General features: G+C 39.3%; 1 protein-coding gene across 1 annotated transcript in view; it reads right to left on the minus strand.

Moving 5' to 3' along the window:
• Positions 1-19,210, minus strand: part of LOC134541857 (nuclear receptor subfamily 2 group F member 1-A) — a 263,976-nt gene that overhangs the window by 189,934 nt on the left and 54,832 nt on the right. The gene's annotated exons all lie outside the window — the stretch shown is intronic.

Raw genomic sequence — 19,210 nt, forward strand, 5'->3', positions numbered from 1 at the left:
GCTCCCTCATCGCCTAAGACCATTGTCGAGCCCCCGTCACGACCTCTCGCAGACGGTTTTGGTTCCTTCACCAAGGATCATCCCTGGTGAGTTGAGATCCCGCCAGAAGAAGAAGCCACGAAAACCCGGAGGACGCCGCGCACGCAACCAGAGACGAGGAACCACAGATGACTCGACCACCCCGTCACGTGACCACTCCCGTCGCGTCGAGAACAACGACGTCCAAGCACCCCCTAAAGACGTGATAACCCGCGCTAAGTGCCACCGACACCCCTAACAGAACACCATCGGCTGATCCTAGAACTGTTTCCCGCGCCGCTGGAAAAAAATACACAAAAAAAAACCAACTGTTTGCAGAATCCCTAGCACTATCACAATCAGTGAAATGGGTTCATTTAACCAACCTATTAAAAATTAATAATTAGGCTACTTGTGCCATTCGATTTTTTTTTCATTTTAGAAAAAAATCCCTAAAACTATGTAAACACACAAAAAAAAAACACTGACTGCAAAAGTCAATGAAAATTTATTAAATTTCACATCTTCCAACTACAAAACGGATTCTGATTTATTTCGATTCCGTAAAGTATGGTTAGGTTTCACCAGTAGTGTGATCCTTAACGACAAATTAATTTAAAACATAACTGAAGTTTTTAGTGAAGAGTACATAAATAAATATACAAAGGAGGAATTTAAAAAAAATAAAAATGAGGAACTGCTAATGTTTAAATCATATTAAAAGTAAAATTATTTTTAAAATTACTGAACTAAGTAAGCCATAACATTATTAGGATATAGGTATATTTTTTTAAATTATGACGTCTCTGTCGGAACCTCGAAAACAATACACACATCTGTCAATACATTCTGGATATGTCACAATAAGAGTAAAACATTGTATTTGTTATGGGCCTTAGTAATTTATAGATCTTACGTCAAGAATTCAGGTCTCATCTAGGGTATGGGTATATTTAGATTAAGTTAATAAGAAATCCCTCTCCCATTAACACTTTCAGCATGAGACGGGTATGTTAGTGTTCTACTAAATTTTATTTAATAAATAAAATATGTTTAAGCTACGAAATCAAATTATAAAAATAATCAGAAGCAAGAAAACACAATACAAAATGCTATGGTTTTAATTTTGTTGTAAACATAGGCAACCCATTAAAACCAATGTTTCATAATTATTTATAAACTGTTGATTAGCGAGACGTGTTAAAGGAATGCATTTAATTTAGGACTGTCAGTTAATTGCTCAGGAACACACATGTTAAATGTTTTATTTTTCTCATTAAAATGGGTTAACATGTTCATTATCTTTGCACATTATCCAATTTTACTAACGGTTCACAGTTAACCAATCACTTATTGCATTAATATTCGGAAATAGGAAAGGCTTGAAGTGTTCATAGTAATGAAAAAAAAATTGTAACTGAATACTTAAAGTATTTTTTAAATAATAAAAAAAATTGAGAAAAAGAATATTGTCTTTTAATTTACCTGATATTTTATTTTATAATATGCATTGTATAACGTGCTTTAAAATTAGGTGAATTTTACCATTTTTATCTATACATTCTACAGTATTTTTTTCAAAAAATGTACTATGTACAGGATGTCCATAAAAGAATGTCTCAGTTACAATGGTAGATTATAGCAGTTTAATTTAGACTATTTACAGTAAATAATAAATCAAATTGAAGGAAAAAGGACCTAGTTTTTCTTACAAATGTTCAATATCTGCAACTTTAGTTTTACGGCATGCATCCAACCTAAAGTCAAATTATTCCCACACTTTGGTTAACAAGTCTGTGTCTGAACTCCGACAAATCATGAGGTAGCGGCAGAACGTAGATACGATCTTTTATGAAGCTCCAAAGGGGGGAAAAAATCGCATGGCTTTATGTAAGTTGAACGTGGATGCCAGTTAAAAAAGAGCTGTATCGTCTCAAATTGCCTATACCATCGGCGGATTTTTTTTTTTTGCCACATGGGGGAATCACAATTAAAGTTTAAACTAAACGCATGTTGAACTGAAATTACAGATTTTCTCTTAGCAAATTGCAAAAATACACAAAACGCTTCACGCTAAGGAGTCGCCATTTTGCATAGGTGGCGCTGCCAGCGAGAAAACAACAAATCAGCACTCGCGCATGTGCTTATCTGAAACTGTTTTGTGTTACTCTTTTATTATGACCTTGAACCAACACTCTACAACGCTTACAGTTGATAATGTTAAAATTTACAACTGGGCTATATTTTTATGGACAATTTTTTTTTGTTTTAAGGAGGTAGACATGTTTATATTTTTATTTTATGTGAATAGCTATTCACGTGCCTATATTTCACATCGTATGACTTGTTCTTCGTTCCGGAGTTTTGATTCGCAGGCAGGATCCACAGAAACAAAAATACATGAGTAAGGGAATAGGGTTTCAGCTATGACTAGGGACCGGAAAAAATTCGCGAGTTCAAAGACCTGTAGGATGAACTCCATAGTCCTACGTACACTCGGTAAAATGCCGCCCACTCATTGGATGCTGTCTTGTGAGACGTTCCAGCGTAGCGGCCTGTGATTCGATAAAGCGTCGGTTGGGTGTTTCTCATTGGCCCAGAGTCATCCAGGTGAGTTGTGAACCAGTAGCAGAGGCAGCACTGAGGTATAACCATTTGTATTTTAGCCTGTCGCGAAATGAATTCGCGAACTTTTCCTGTCTCTAGCTATGACTAAAGACCGGAAAAATTCGCAGATTCATTCGTCGATAGGCTAGAATTCAAATAAGTACATATACCTTTATAATGATTTTGCTACTGGCTTACTGTTCATCTGGACGAATCTCAACCAATTATAAACCCTCTCAACCAAAGAAGGATCGAATCACAGACGAACCAGCCGAGACGACTCACAAGTCGGCAGCCAATGAACTTGCGTTATTTGCCGAAGCGTACAGGGGAATGTGCAGTATGTCCTGAAGGCCATCGAAAACCGCGAATTTTTCCCGGTCTCTATCTATGACGCTGGCTATGTCACTCCCCCCATGCTGAACACGGTGCTCAGGTGTCTTGCAGCGACGAGCGGGCTGCGATGCTGCGATGCTGCGCAGCCCGAAGCGCCCAGGCGCGCTAACAAGGGGAACCAGTTGCCCGGGGGAATACCGCCCACGTGACGTCACCGCGCGCTTCGGGCGCCACGCGGCGGCAGCTCACGGAACCTCTGCGCCGGCCCCGAGGTCACACACGCCCCGCTCATTTGTTTTTGACGTTATAACGTCTTATGAATCGATTAACGCCGGCTGCACGCACGAAAAAATTGTCACGTTCCGCCTGAGCCAAGCGTGCAAGAACCGGCCAACCACCGTGCGAGAAAATCTTCTATAATATCAAACAGGTTAAGGCGGGCTTTTTAACTAATTGTTAGTGATTATGTTTAAACTATTTATTTCAATTAAATTTGCAAAAACTGTAAATAATATTTGAAAATTAAAAAATAAGAAAATTTTCATCAAAGTTCTCTTATGACGTTATCGCGTATAATTATCATCCGTAAACCGACTTTACAGATAACCTCAACCCCTTTTTTTATTTATCGAAGCTTTAGAATAAAAACTTAATTTTTTTTGTCCTTTCTGCCAATCTGGATTTGTTTCAGTTCATAGATTGCTTTTTTGAAAAGTGACTTAAGTAATTAATAATATGAACACTTGCACGCATTTTTTTACAGCTTTTAGATAGTACTACTTGATAGACATACAGATACCAAAATTCGAAACAAATAATTAAGTAAGTACAAAGAGAGCCATGAAAATATTTTTACGGGAGTAACGTCGTGGAAAGGGCGTGTTTTAGACGGTGGAGTGTGTGTCTCCTTTCAGCTGTGTAGTTGCCCCGTCAAATGCTGTCGTGTGCAGATGTTGGCGCGACAATGCCAGTCGTGTGTGTGTGTCTGTGGTCTGACGATCGTGTTGTCGTGTCACGTTTGCGACACGTTGTCAACGACTGATCATTAGAGACCTGAAAAATTCGCGGATTCATTTCGTGTTATGCTAAAATTCAAATAATTATACCTTAGTGCTGCTTCTGCCATTGGTTCACTGTTAATCAGGAGGACTGGGGGCCAATAATTAGAGACCCTCACTCATAGAAGTGTCGAATCACAGGCCACCCAGTCGAGATGACTCACAAGTCAGCAGCCAATGTACAGGTGGCATTTGCCCGAGTGTGTAGAGGATATTGGAGTCTATCCTGAAGGTCATTGAACCCGCGAATTTTTCCGGTCTCTACTGATCATGCATGGACCGACAGCGTCGCTTACGAAGGTTGCGCGCATGTTGAGCAACATGTTCAAGCGTGGCTTTAGAGGATATGGGACTGTGGGGGCAATTGCTAATTTTTTTGAAATATCTTTTATCTTTAATACTCCTAATATTATAATTGATTTTGTTATTTGTTGAAAAAATCTAACTGTTCCTATTAATATTGTTATTGTTGAAATTGCTCCTACTAGTGGTCAAGGTCTTATTTATACTAAATGGTAAGGGTGGTTTTGTTTAATTGACATTGGTTTGATTCTCTTGCATATAGTGTACTTAAAACAGCAAATACATATCCTTGAATAATGGATACTGCGGTTTCTACTTTAATACTTGATGGCAAAGGTTTTTTTTTATTTCATCAGCACTTGTATGGAATTATTTTGTCTCAGTATTCGACACCACGAATTTGCGTTCACGGCGGCAGTCGAAAGGTGAGTGAAGACTCCCTGTCAAGAGAAATTTACTGTGCCCGGAAAAACAAACCGGCAACATAGGCTTTGTCTTATTGTGACGTGGGAAAACCAGGCAAGGACACTGCAGATATTCAAACACCCTCCGGTCACAACCACCAGAGTATCAGACCAGCAATGATTAATAACTATGCCTATTGCTTTTTACCAATAGGTAGAGACCGGAAAAATTCGCGGGTTCAATGACCTTCAGGATAGATTCCAATATCCTCTACACACTCGGGCAAATGCCAACTGTTCATTGGCTGCTGACTTGTGAGTCGTCTCGACTGGGTGGCCTGTGATTCGACACTTCAATGAGTGAGGGTCTCTAATTGGCCCTCAGTTCTCCAGATTAACAGTGGACCAATTGCAGAAGCAGCACTAAGGTATAATTATTTGAATTTTAGCCTAACACGAAATGAACCCGCGAATTTTTCAGGTCTCTACCAATAGGTGTTCTAGTGAGGAGGAGACTGTTAAGTAAGATAAGTGGTGGTCAGTGAGTAGCCAAAATTTTTTTTTTAATTTGCAGTAAATGACTGCAAAAAAACTTCAAAAAACGGTTTATTTTATTAATAGTCCTAAGCTACTGAGCCTATTAGCCCCGACAAACTGACGTCCGTAGCGATATCTGTATCTCAATCCTTGCCGAAGTTGCGACAGCAGAACTATATCGGGCATCTGGCAAAAGAAAAAAATACAGCTTGCTGAGTTGTCGAGATAGTGGAGGTCAGCCGATCAACTGGCGACTCTGCTGACAACAGCCCGATAGATGTCTCTGCTCGCTTGCAGGAGCTGTAAGCGTGTCAGAAGTAGGGCGTTGTAATAGTTACAACAATCTGCCTTCTGCTTTTCCACACTCTTGCCACAGTTCGTGAATATTAACTCGATGGTCACTTACAAGGGCCGGCCAAAAAATGATGACGCAGAATGTTCGAAATACTGCACGTAGTCGCAATCCGGTTCTTATCTTAGACTATACGCGAGATGCCTAATATCAAAATCATCTTAGCGAGTTTTTTTAGGCATTTATTCAAAAGTCCTTCAGCATGGTCAAAGTGGGCATTTACGCAATGCTGCATGAGGGCCTTGTTTGCAGACTACATATATAACCGCTTGATTCCAGGCTCTTCCAAAGTCCCTTAACTGCTTTCAAGAATATGTACCGGTTGTTTTACGCCTAAAAATGACTCTGAAAACATGCGTTTTAGCCATTTTTATCTCTTCTAAAAATACAGCTTAAAAACTTAATCCGAAATCAAAAGTACTTTTCAGGCCCTCGGCGAACTCTTAAATGCTTTTCGTAATCAGACCCCCACTCGGATATCTTGAGTAGTTTGGCAATCGAGTTGTTTTTTCCTGAAGCTCTGCGCATCGTGTGTGTGCCCGGGTAGGCGGGGCCCTTGAACGACGCGATTATAAACAATAAGTAGAGACCGGAAAAATTCGCGGGTTCAATGACCTTCAGGTTGGACTCCAATATCCTCTACACACTCGGGCAAATGCCAACTGTTCATTGGCTGCTGACTTGTGAGTCGTCTCGACAGAGTGTCTGTGATTCGACACTTCAACGAGTGAGGGTCTCTAATTGGCCCTCAGTCCTCCAGGTTAACAGTGAACTAATGGCAGAAGCAGCACTAAGATATAATTATTTGAATTTTAGCATAACACGAAATGAACCCGCGATTTTTTCAGGTCTCTAACAATAAGTACCCACTAGTTTTTTTTAAAAAATAATTATAGTAACGTGTTTAACTTATGTTCCCATGAATCTGCTCCCCGGCTAGCATCTCTCTGGTCGAGAACTGCCAGGAAGAGGGACTTACTTCATCTCGACCGTGTTTCTTCGCGCGGACGGGACCGACAACGCGGTGTTTGTTTTCCCGCGCGGAGTAATGGGATAAATAGGTCCCTCCGCTCTGCATAATGACATAATTTATACTGCGACGGACACTTTGCTTCGCCGCCCTTCGTGCCCGTCGGTGCTGCATCGGCGTGTTTTCTTTAACACTCTCTCCCCCCCCCCCCCCGGCCCTTTTATCATTCCTGGCGGCTTGGACCCGTTTTTATTATCCCCCCGCCCCCCGCGGATTAGGCAACCCGGAGCTACTCGCACGCGCGCGCAAGAGTGGCACAACCCTCAGGAACGATATTGGGCCTTCGCTTGGTGATCATTCGCGCACTTAAACTCCAATTTATTGCTGTGCTTAAGCTATGCTACAGTCTGTGCCACGTGACTTGTCTCAAATTTACTTTAACAACGAATTTATGTGTTGCCTTTGTTACTTATCTAGCACGAAACTGACATCACCAAATTTACCGAAAACCTACCCTACCAAAATGAGTGGGAAAAAATATGCAAGAATACTATTTATGTAAAAAAAAAGAAGTGTGTGGTCACCACGCACTTAAGAAGAAAAACTTCGTGCATGAAATTTCAATTGAAAAAAAAAACGGGTGCGTGTACTTATGTATGTGCCTTAGAAGTTGTACTTACGTACTTTGCGTAGTAAAAAAAACTAACTTTAATTTTGCAAGCCAATAATTAATAGCAATAAAATAATAAAAAATACTGGGGTGATATAAATACGGGTGGTAAAGTATATATTGAATCGAATTGAAAATAAATTAAATTAATACTTAATATTTAATATTCATATAAACATATGAATAATATATATCATATAATTTATTTACATTAATATTCAAAGTCAGTCAAAAACAATGTTTTTCTAATTTTTATTTATTATATTATTTATTAATTATAAATGAAATAATGCAGATAAACTATACATACGGGAACACAATTTCTATCACTAATAATCACAATGAATAAATGGTTATTTAAAGAAATATACCAGTATTCAATATCAATCGGTAAAGTAAACGTTACAAAAAACACATGCAGGATTTTTATTTGAGTTGTAGCCTTTTTCCATCCTGTGAATATTTCGTTGCATGGTGCGCGCTCATCATAAGAATTTTCACTCTCGTCAATTTTTTCATAACGCGCCTCGAGAAGTATAACTACTTATAAAAACAATTGGTCGTCTGTAAAGTCGGTTTACGGACGATAGTTTAACGTGACAACGTCATAACAAAACATTGATGAAATGATGCATACTTCTTTGAATAAAATTGAATCATTTTTATTGAATTATCACTATTTTGTATGAATACAAAGAAGGAGTGAAATGAAATCCACAATTTAATTGATAAATTTACTTTTATTTGCACTCATTTATTCAAATATGTTTATTACTTTAACGAAGAGATTATTTTTACTATAACTTAAATACTTGTTTGCTATTTAACTTCTTCCAATCTGTGTTATTCTGTTAAGGATAGGACGATGATAGGAAAAGTAGGAAACGAATGGGAGTGTTTCAAGTTTAATGTGCCTCGATGGTTGTTCCAATCGAGTGGAAGAGAGATACATGCGGCGCAAGCGTACAATGAGCGTAACGGGACAATGTGCTTTACGGGACACTTTTTCGTGCGTGCAGCCGGCGTTCATCGATTTATCAGACGTCGTCACGTCAAAAAGAAAGAGGATGCGTGAACGAGGATCACTCGGGCGTCCGACTCGGGGGTCAGTGAACGGTTAGTTCCCGGAGACGCCACGCGGACCTGGTCTGGCCAGTCGCTTCTATCGCCCGCGAGGGGAGGGGATATTAGCCGTGACGTCACTGCGACCTGGCGACCGCCTTGCGCACCTTCGGCAGTCGCGCGTTCGCTGTTTCTCCAACGTTTTTAAAGGGAAGCCTAAGATGTACATCAAGTTCTGTCCCAGCCCGAACACGCCCGAATATTCACCTTCGGCCAACCTCGGATTTATTTATATTTATATTTATATTTCTCTGTATATTTTAATGTAGCTATACTAACCTAACTAACCGTCCATAGTGTTTTAAAGTGTTTTGATGTAGCTAACCTAACCGACCACTTTTAATATTTGAATTCATTTTTCCTGCGCAAAAATAAAACTAATCCCGAGGTTGGCCGAAGGTGAATATTCGGGCGTGTTCGGGCAAGGACAGAACTTGATGTACATCTTAGGCTTCTCGTTCTCAAAACACATCGGGTCAAACGAGAATGTTTATTCCCGGGTTAGCGTACCTACGTACTTGCAAACGCTATGCGTGTTGCAAAACCGCACGGAACGCTGGCAGTTGCGTTTCGCAGCTTTCGAACGTTTTTCCTAAACACCGTTGCGTTGTACGGTGACTTTCGTTCGCAGAATTGTTAAAACCTGTCACTCGCTCCAAAGGTCACTGTCGCAAGTTTTAATTCCGCTTGACCGTCTGGTGTGTACTTGTGTAGAGAAGTCGGTGCGAAATCAGTAAATATGATTTTAGGTGTTTTGTTTACGAGATGAAATTGCTGCCGTGTATTTGGAATACCGCCGCTGGAGACTATAAAAACACGGGTTTAAAAAGCAGCATTAGTTGGTATAACTGTATTGGAAAAGAAAAAAACAAACGAATTTGTAGATGCTGCGAACACTATTTTGTAGTGATACATTTTTTTTCACGCAAATGTACACATTTGCAAATATCTGTAATTTTACGTGAATATTTCTGTTCCATTTACAAAAAAAAAATTCATAGAGCCACGATTATTTCATGGATTCATTCCTCTTCAGGCTAGACTCAACTTTCTTATGTGTAGTCAAGCATATTTTGAGTGTTCACTGGTCGAAAACGAGGTCACATTCTTTAGCGGGGTCAGGCGTAATTAGGCAACCACGCACTCTCCTTGTTTATAGCTGGACCAGTATCATCAACGAGAATCAGACGTAAATATTCTTTAATTCTAATTTGCTACCCAGTAAATTAACGAAATAATGGTACATAGCTCCACAGATAATACTTACTCCGTTTCACAATAATCGTGTCTTTTTTTGTTCAAGCACATCTCGAATATGAATTACGGCAATCGGTTGACCTAAATACGTTGTCCTTGGATTCAGGATTGGATACCCGTAAGCGTGATACTGTTAAGATTTATTATTTGCACACAAAAAAAAACCATTCTGTTCTTTTACAAGCGATTCGTTTGAAAACAGTTTGCCAAGAAATAGTTTATAGTACTACAAGAAATATATTGTAACACTATTATACACTTGGCTATGATTAGTTTTGCACATAGGTAAGAAATACGTTTTTAGACATAATACTGATATTTATTATAAAACTTAGTGATTTATGTAATATTTTAATTTACATTTCATTCGCGCATAATTTTTTTAACCACGGGAAAGATAATCGAATATTTAATCATTGGACTTGATTTTATTTTATTATGTTTATTAATGTGACCAGTTAATGCTGGGAAGCTATTTAGGGAACTTTTTACAAGTAACTTTATAACTATTTGAAATAGGCCTACTGGGTTAACACAAAGCCTAAATGCCCAGCAAATAATCTGAACCCAGTATTACTGCGAACTTTATTTTGTAGCGATACAGTTGTTTTCATGTAAATGAACACATTTACACATATATGTAGCTTTACATGTATATTTCTGTCCAATTTACAAAACAAATTACAGTGTGTATACGTATTATATATAAAATTTTTAGGTCTAGTGCAGATTCATTACTTAGGTATAATACGTATAAAACAATATATTTTTATAACGTAAGCACGATGATAGGTGGCATAATCTCGACACTAAACGCACACTTCCACGTATGTTACGCCATATTGCATGTCCGCGGGCACCTTTCTCTTCACCTGTACTTGTATCATTAAGTAGTTTTTCCTTTTTATTAATCCTGAACCTACCCGCGAGTAGCCTCGGCTACTGAAGGCTACAGTAAAACTCGTGAATGGCCATAACAGTGAGACTTATTTACGATACAGGATTTGCCGGTTCGCAGTTGTGTAGTTTGTGTACAGATGGTAGCCTGAACCCCAGGGAAATAAATACGTTTGCTGACACAGGGGTTCACAAAAAAAAACCTTGTTTAACACTACAAAAATTACGGCGCTTCAATGAATAGTAAAAATTAAATTCTATTATATAAGTATGAAGACAATCCTATTGTTTGTCCTAGTAAACTATAAACGTGTATACATATATACATGTATACAAATGTTTCTCCACTAATTCAAAAAATATGAGTAATTATTCCGAAAACGAGCGATTAAAATACAAGTTACATAATTTTTTATAATCATTCATCAACAAGTTATGCAAATTATTTTTTCCCCTTTGATTTTCTCGGGGTGGAACTGAGCATTTAACCGATTAACTTCAACTGAAGCTGTTGTAATAAAAGAAACGCTTGCACCGACCTCGGCACAGAAGCCAACAAAATTCGCGTAAATTTTCCGGTGTCGAGACAATCCCAGGTGTTTAATGCTTGGTGTCCAGGACCATCGAGGTAAACCCAGGGCCCAGTGGTAAATGATTTTGTTTGACTTCCTCCCCTTTACCAAATTATGCAACTTCTCAATCACCACATATATAAAAATTTAAAGATTGTAAGTGTTACCATGGACGTAACTGAAAATGTTATCTGTGTGTATCACATAACTGCAAGGATACGAATGAATTCTTTTATGAATAGACTTGTAATAATCGTCCTACAGAGAAACATTTTTTTTTCTGTTCTTTTACAAAAGATTCCTCTGGAAACTAAGAAATAGTTTGTAATTCCACAAGCAAGATATCGTAACTTTGTACAACACTTAGCTATGGTTATTTTTCTATATACCTATGAGATACGTATTTTGAGATAATACTGAGTCTCTCTTACGAAAATTGGCGCTTAATTTTAATTTTAAATATATTTTTCATTCGAGCATAGTTTTTTTAAACTATAATTGGTTTTTATTTTATTTTATTGAGCTTATTTATGTGCGTTGTTAATACTGAATAGCTGTTGAGTGAACGTTTTACAAATAAGAATCCGAACCCAGATTTACTGCGAACACTATTTTGTAGTAATACTGTTGTTTTCATACAAATATCTGTAATTTTGCGTGAATATTTCTGTCCCATTAACAAACAAAATAATTACAGTGATCATTCCTATTCCCTTTACGCATCCTCTCGACGGCACTGCCATGATGTCACATTTTACTTTATGTCCTGGTCGCAACATGATTCACTAATATGAGTTTTCGCTGCTAGTCATACGAGGCTTGTCAAATAACCTGTGCTCCAATGACACGCGACACTCCGTTGACAAACACAATCTAGATTTTCACCAGCATAACGCAGAGACCTGAAAAATTCGCGTATTCATTTCGCGATAGTCTAGAATCCAAAAACGTTCGCCTTTTTCCTGCATCAGTGATTGGGCCACAGTTTATCTGAATGATACTCGGCCAATGAAAAAAACCTTTAACAAAAGACGTATCGAATCACTAGCGTCCCAGTTAGCAGGCGACACGAGTCAGTAGCCAATGAGCAGATGTAATTTTCCCGCGTGCGTAGAGGATCATGGAGTACATCCTACAGGTCATTGAAATCGCTAATTTTTCCGGTCTCCTAAGCATAAGCACAAAACCCGCAGGTCTCTACATCTGAATAACAGTTCTTCACCGGTTTTGCAGGTCGAATTTCCGTTATTTAGAGCCCGAGAGAGTAGGAACTCGAGGACTGCCTTCTCTCTCTCTCTCTCTCTCTCTCTCTCTCTCTCTCCCCACTCCCCTGGAGCTGGAATCCGCAGCACACGCGCATCTCCCGGCGTCCGGCCTTAATTCGCGGTCGTGCGATCATTACCCGCGTGCCGCAGTTGAGGTAGTTGCCTTCGGGCCCCACCCACGGCGCTGCGGTCGCTACATCTCCCCCCCCTCCCTCCTACTCCCCCTGGCCGACCCTCTCCTGCTTCTCTTCTGCACGTCACGACTCCTACACCCAAACTGCCTTTTACGGAAGTGTTTAGCGTCCAGTCGTGACCGAACCTGCCCTCCCTCCCCCGCCCTGTTGTAGTTTCCCCCCACCCCCCACCCCTCCCCCAGGAGTCGGGACGAGCATGCGCGTTTCGCCACGGGACGGCAGGCGTCGTCAAGATGGCGGCTGCCCGCGGCAACTGGCGCTGGCCTGTCGCTTCCTTCTCGGCGCGACCCCTTGTGCTTGCGGGAAGACTAACATGTGCATCAAGCTCAGTCCCTGCCCGAACACGCCCGAATACTCACCTTCGGCCAGCCTCGGGTTTATATATATTTATATTTCTCTGTTTATTTTAATGTAGCTATACTAACCCAACTAACCGTCCATAGTGTTTTAAAGCGTTTCAATGTAGCTAACCTAACCGGACCACTTTTAATATTTGAATTCATTTTTCCTGCGCAAAAAATAAAAAAAATCCCTGAAGTTGGCCGGAGGTGAATATTGTTCGGGTGTAATCGGGAATGGCAGAACTTCATGTGCATTTTTGGTCTCCCCTCCGGCAGCTGTCAGCTGTCAGCGTTCCCGCAGCGAAGACAGTGGCGTTCTCGGGCACATCTGACATGCTTGTGATCACCGTGCCTCCCCCCCCCCCCCTTTTTCATATTTAAAAAAATTACTGGCGGGGAACCAAAGGGCCCAGATTTGATTCCCTCTCAGGCTTCAGGACTGGGTAATGTTCGCAGGCTTTCACGGCCATTGTCCGAAGTAGCTTGGCTTCTGGGTTGTAGCCGCGTCCTTGGCGAATAATTCACCGACGTTTTTTCGGTCGACGTTGCAGTCACCATCATCAGGGAGCAGTTAGCTACTGAGGTAACTGTAGGTAACTGCTCCCTGATGATGGCGACTGCAACACAGACCGAAAAACGTCGGTGAATTATTCGCCAAGGACACGGCTACAACCCAGAAGCCAAGCTAACTTCAGGACTGGGTGTTTGTGATGCCCCTTCTCGCCTTCGTTCCGCGGAAGGCAATGGTGAACCATCGCAGAATCATCCTGCCTAGGCAAGCTTAGGGACCTCTCGGCGTCATCACTGAGGTTTTTGCCTGTGCTCACGGAACCCAGTAGTGGGTAACACAATTCATCATCATATTTTTAGAAATTAGACTTTTTGATGTGTTCCATATAGTTTACTTTCTTATTATTCAGTTTTTGCCTGGACTCACTCAAACACTTTGCACCCGAAACAGCTATGTTGTCTGTCAACATAGTGCAATAAATGGGAAGGGAAAATATGCGTTTTCAAACCTGTTCATCTGCTGCCAACTGGCGAGACATCTCAACTGGGTGGCCTGTACTTCGATCATACTTTAGTTGGGGATTTATTATTGGCCAATAGTATGCCCTGTAAACTGTGTGCCAATAGTGGAAGTAGCTTAGAGTTCACATATTTTAATTTCATCCTATCGCGAAATGAATGCGCGTATTTTTTCCGGACCCAAGTAACAAACCAGCGAACTATTGGCACATATTTTTACATGGTTTGTAATATTCTATCTAAGCCATGCTTTATGGTATACGTATATTACAAAGACAAAGACGATGAGAGTTTATCATGGAATTGAAATAAAAGGAAATATCCATTATATTAAAAGTTTTACTCTGGAAAATATGTCAACTAGGTTATTCAAGTACACATACACAGAACATCAAACAAAGTATAGGCAAATGCAACACTTGACTAATATATAACCCGGACACATAACAACAAGGGATGCAACGTAAAACACTCTGAATATAATCTTTATGAACATCAATCTGTTTGAGTTTAACAGATGAGCACTGTCTTTGGCGTGTACAGCCAAAGCAGTCTTTTTTTGACGTGACAACGTCTAATAAATCGATGAACGCCGGCTGCACGCACGAAAAAGTGTCCCGTTATGCACATTTCCCGTTACGCTGTGTCCCGTTACGCTCATTGTACCGTTACGCTGTGTTCCGTTACACTGTCGGCGAGTGCAGCAATAATAGGTTATGTTACAATTGACAAAAAAATTATGGGGATTCATATAATTTATGATAGATATTTGATTGCAGTTTATTTATATGAAAACTTGTTCATAATTATATTTAAACTTTATAGCTAAACGCCAGTTTTTAAAATTAATTACAAGTCATCTACACGTGAACTGTTTCGTCGACTGTTTATAAAGTGAAGTGAAAAGTTAATGTGGTTTTCATTGCTTATTACAACAACGATTTCTGCAATAAAGGTTAATTATTCTTGCATTTTAAAAACCTGATTACTGGTATAATTTCAAGTATTTATTCTTTTATTAGTAAAATAAAAATGATTCAAGTTTATTCATAAAAGTATGCAATCATTTCATCAATTTTTTGTTATGACGTTTTCACGTTAAACTATCGTCCGTAAACCGACTTTACAGACAAACAAATTTTTTTCTTTGTATTTAGGAGGAGAAGTGGCTCCTGCCTCGTGAAGTACCCCTCTGAACGATTATAATCAGATGGTGGTGGTTTCGTGAAGTTGGCGTGACCCACGCGACTTGCTGGAACCTTGACAGAGGTCTCATATCTAGAGACCGGAAAAATTCGCGGGTTCAATGACCTTCAGGATAGACTCCAATATCCTCTACACTCTCGGGCAAATGCCAACTGTTCATTGGCTGCTGACTTGTGAGTCGTCTCGCCTGGGTGGCCTGTGATTCGACACTTCTATGAGTGAGGGTCTCTAATTGGCCCTCAGTCCTCCAGATTAACAGTGGACCAATGGCAGAAGCAGCACTAAGGTATGATTATTTGAATTGTAGCATAACTCGAAATGAACCCGCGAATTTTTCAGGTCTCTACTCATATCCAATAGGGATCAGCGGCTATGTTGTCAATTATTAATTTAGATATCACTGTGCGTCGTAAAATACTTGAGGTAAGTGACTTGTATTTGATCAGGGCAAGAAATTTCTCCGCCGATTAATTGAAAAGCCCGTCACACGAACGGATAAAAATATTTTCTTAGATTCACTAGGGAAAATAATACATGATTAACGGGCTGCGTGCCCGCAATAACCGTTGAACACACAAACTACAACGTGCTAATTTAAAACACGGTCTGAAAAGAAGAAAAAAACAGTGGTAACTTTGTTAATAGTTTTCAGATGCAAATCTGAGCCGAGCGAGCATGAATCTTCAAGTTTCAGAGCTAAACGCCTGGCTGACACCGATAACTGGCTTGTTCGCACGGGTGCGAGACAGCTATTACGACACGACCACCGATCGGCGCCCGCATTGGTCAAACCCCGCGGTTGGGAGAGGGGGGATTAATACTTTTCCCCCGATGATCTCATCGTGTCGCGAATTTTTCCACCCGAAACTGGGACGGGAAGCGTTCATTTCACAGACGAGAGAGCCACACCCGAAGTTCCCCCAAGTTCATGCTAGCTTTTTTTTCCCCGTTCTATCTCATTGTATAAACCGGTGTGGCATTCAATTTTGCAGGTCGATTAGGATAGGTTAGCTACATTATAAATACTTTAAAGCATTGTGGATGGTTGGTTATATTAGTTAAGTATAGCTACATTAAAAATACTGTAAAATCATTTTATGGTTGCTTAGCAAATAACTTCTTAATATGTATCTATCCAGGGCTAGGAAACCGTTCACATGATTTCACAGTATCTTTAATGTAGCTATCCTGACCAAATCAACCGTCCACAATGTTTTAAAGTATTTATAATGTAGCTTACCTAACCTGATTGACCATAAGTAGAGACCGGAAAATTTCCCGGATTCCTTTCGAGACAGGCTGGAATCTAAACTCGTTTAGCTTAATGCTGCGTCAGTGATTGGACCGCAATTTACCTGAAGGACTCTGAGCCAATGGCAAACACTCAACAAAAGAAGTAGGTATCGAATCATAAGAATCGCAGTAAACAGGTGTCCCGAGTCGGTAGCCAATGACCAGGTGATAGTTGCCCGAGTGCATGGAGAATCGTGGAGTCTATCCTAGTGGTCGTTGAAACCACGAATTTTTCCAGTCCCTAACCATACTAAGTTATCATGAGTTACAATGAACAAAAAAAGAAACCGAAGGTGCACGAACGGGAGTTTGGCTCTCTCGTCTGTGACAAGAAGGCTTCCCGGCCGGGACGCCCGTGGCGGACACGGTGACCTTGAAGCGAGCCCCGCGCCGGAAGTAGGCTATACCATTGAATATATATAACTTATAGAAGTCGCGAGGGGATAGGATTTATTATTCCAATTTTCGGATCCAAAACTGAGGTAGTTGTTAGCTCCGCCGCTAGACAGCTCTTCTTTCCACAAGAGGGTACTCGTAGTTACCAGCTTCCACGCCAGAGCGCTGTAGCGTCGCTTTTTTCAAGGTCGTGCGCGTAATTCTCTGTTTCACTCTATCGAGAGGCGGTGCCTTTTGTTGAAATCCGAGCGCTTAGATACCGGCGGGCGCAACTGAATTGGAGGAGTACGGCCACCGAAAAAAAAAAAAAAAAAAAGTGCGGTTAAAAGATGCCAACATCAAAAATTAAGTTTTAATAATAAGAAAACTACAGAAATTTCTTAAAGCGTATCAGATTGGAATGTACAGTATAGTGTACATTCCCACTGACATTCGTAGTTCAGAATTTATAAAATGTTGTGTTAACGGAGTGGCGCATTGAGTAAAATGGCAAAACATAATTTGGAATAATTCTTGACAACGTTGAATGATTTTGGTAGCTATGAAACAACTATGGCTGCGATGACTGTTCAAACGCGTGCACGTGTTGTTATTAGTAACAGAAACTAATGGTATGATGTCATACTTTGTGGCTATGCAGTTTATAATTTTTTTAACATAAGATGAAGCATTTTTACATAATGTTTTGGTTGTTTCGTTATTCAAAATAAATAATCTTAAACGTTATATGGTTAATATTCCCATTAGCGAATGACCACAAAAAAAATCAATTTTGCCAACATAGATCTGAAAAGTTAACGATTTACTATGTTAAGTTTGCTTATAAATAACGCACATTTCCCGGATCTCCAAAGAAAATAAGAGTGTTTGTTATAGCATTGAGTTCCCACTCTTTATATTCCTTGCTTTGAGGTTAGATACACAAGTTAAGCCCGGGCTACATTCGCAATAGCAAGCAAACAGCACAGACGCACAGAAGTTCAACATACACTATTAGATATGAGCTGCCACATTGGCAAATAGCACGCGCACAGAAAAATAGCACAGGATCGGCGCACAGAAAGTTCATCAACTTTTAACTTTTAGGTTATTTTCTGTGCGCGACCATGGTGGTAGCCAATCAGCAAACAGTTTAAGTACTACTCGAGTGGGCTTATAAAAGAACAATTGTCACGAAAGTATTGGTGCTCTTGACTTGAGTAGTTTGTTATTGTTTTCAAACACGCGATAACATAAAAATGGAAGGCACATTTGATAGCTTTTTGATAGCTGTAATAGAAAGTAAAAATATTTTGTATGACAGGGGATCCGCAGGATACAAAAATGAAGAAGCTAAATTAAATGCTTGGAAGTCTGTGTCTGAATGTGTTAAAGAAGCCGGATTTGAAATAAACAGTGATATATATAATTTTGAATGCTCATTGTGTTTTGTACGTAAACTTTGAAATATTTAAAATATTTCTGGGTTTAACGAAAACCGTACCACAATAACAACACACGAATCTAAACAAACGTCACGTATGCCAACTTCAGTGACCAAAATTGTGAACGGGAGTTTTACATTTAAAAAACTTTTTTGAATGCTTCCGGTATTATTTTGTGTTGTGTTGTGCGTGAATGTAGCATCAAGCTCTGTGCTATCTCTGTGCGTGTGTGCTATCTGTGTGCTGTTTGCGTGCTATTGCGAATGTATCCCGGCCTTTATGCTCGTAAAAACGATGCGCAAGTATTTTGAATACAAATATATTTTCTTTTAATAACCGAAAGGTAAATATTATTTCCATGAAATATAATACAATTCTTTAAACAGACAACATACAAGAGCTATTTTTTGTTTTGTTTATTATTCCATCTGGCGTGATAAATATTATATTTTAAAAACTGTTTGTGGATTTTTAATATAAAATAAATATTTATTTATGACATCAATTTAAGTTGTTCAAAAAATTCACTTTGGTATGAATTAAACCAAATTCATGTTATCCAGGGCACAAAATTAGAAACTACCAAAAAAGATTATTTACATTGCTGTTTTGTGTAAATCTGTGCACGGACTTAGTAAGTGACATATTTATAATTCCTCATTTTAGCAACCCATTTTAACACAAGAGAAAAATGATTTTATATTAAAAAATTATTATTTTAAACCATTAATTAGCAGGAAACATGTATGAATAATCTATTTAAATTTGCATTTGAACAGTGAATATTATTTTGCAATAATAAATATTTTTATCATCGTATATTACTGATGAAAAGTTTGTATTTCCATCTAATCAGAAGTATTATGACACAGTTAATTAAATTGCTTTACAAGTTTTTATTCACATGAAAATCATTAAAAATTGGTTGGAAAGTTATATAAATATACAAAAACAAATCA

Source organism: Bacillus rossius, assembly GCF_032445375.1.
Source record: "Bacillus rossius redtenbacheri isolate Brsri chromosome 4 unlocalized genomic scaffold, Brsri_v3 Brsri_v3_scf4_2, whole genome shotgun sequence".
Lineage (NCBI taxonomy): Eukaryota > Metazoa > Arthropoda > Insecta > Phasmatodea > Bacillidae > Bacillus > Bacillus rossius.